The 769-nt window shown below is 50.2% G+C and overlaps 1 protein-coding gene across 1 annotated transcript in view; it reads left to right on the top strand.

Moving 5' to 3' along the window:
• Positions 1-423: 423 nt before the first annotated feature.
• The window catches only part of Cercam (cerebral endothelial cell adhesion molecule), an 18,688-nt gene continuing 18,342 nt past the window's right edge, over positions 424-769 (top strand). The window contains exon 1 of the mRNA XM_023700316.1: positions 424-510. The gene's annotated coding sequence lies outside the window, so the exon portion shown is untranslated. The remainder of the gene's footprint in view (positions 511-769) is intronic.

Genomic DNA, 769 nt, shown 5'->3' with positions numbered 1-769 from the left:
TTTTTTTTTTGCAGAACCGGGGATTGAACTCAGGCCCTTGCGCTTGCCAGGGAAGCGCTTATTCCACTGAGCCATCTCCCCAGCCCCAACCTCCTCTCTATTCTTGTTTGCTTGTTTTTATTTGTTCATAGCAGGTATCATTCCTCGGAATTACCTATTCACTGATGGTTTGCTTGTTTGCTGTCTGTTGCCCTGCACAAGCATTCAACAAGCAGAGACTCTAGGGACCTAGAGTTCTCCTTGCACGTGGCTCATGCTCAGAAAATACCTACCATGGATGTGGGGTCACATTGGATCCAGGCAGGGGCGTGCCACCTCATGTGATATCAGCCACGGCTTCCCAGAGGAACTTACCCTGAGACTGCAGGGGCTGTAGGGTAGGAATTTTCCATGGAGCGAGAGCAGCCCAGACAGAGGGAGCAGGAAAACAACAATAAAACAGGACATAGGAAGGCCGGGAACAATGTGGTGCTCTGGACACTGGAAACAGCAGTTTGGCGGCAGCAGCAGGTGAGAGGGGTGCAGTGAGGAGTGGAAACCAAGAGCAGGCTGCTGAGGGCCTGGCTGCCCTAGGAGGGCTTGGAGCTGGGTGCTGAGTGTCCAGGGAAAGACTCTTTTCCCATTTTCAGGGAAAGAGTCCTTTTTTTTTTTTTTTTTTTTTTTTTAACTAGGGATTTGAATTCAGACCCTTGCGCTTGCCAGGCAAGCACTTATTCTACTGAACCATCTCCCTGGCCAAGAGTCCATTTTTGGCAGTGGTAGTACTCGT

The sequence above is a fragment of the Octodon degus genome, unplaced genomic scaffold, assembly GCF_000260255.1.
Source record: "Octodon degus isolate 3935 unplaced genomic scaffold, OctDeg1.0 scaffold00123, whole genome shotgun sequence".
NCBI lineage: Eukaryota > Metazoa > Chordata > Mammalia > Rodentia > Octodontidae > Octodon > Octodon degus.
The sequence above is the reverse complement of the archived record's forward strand: the minus strand, read 5'-3'. Positions and strand labels throughout refer to the sequence as shown.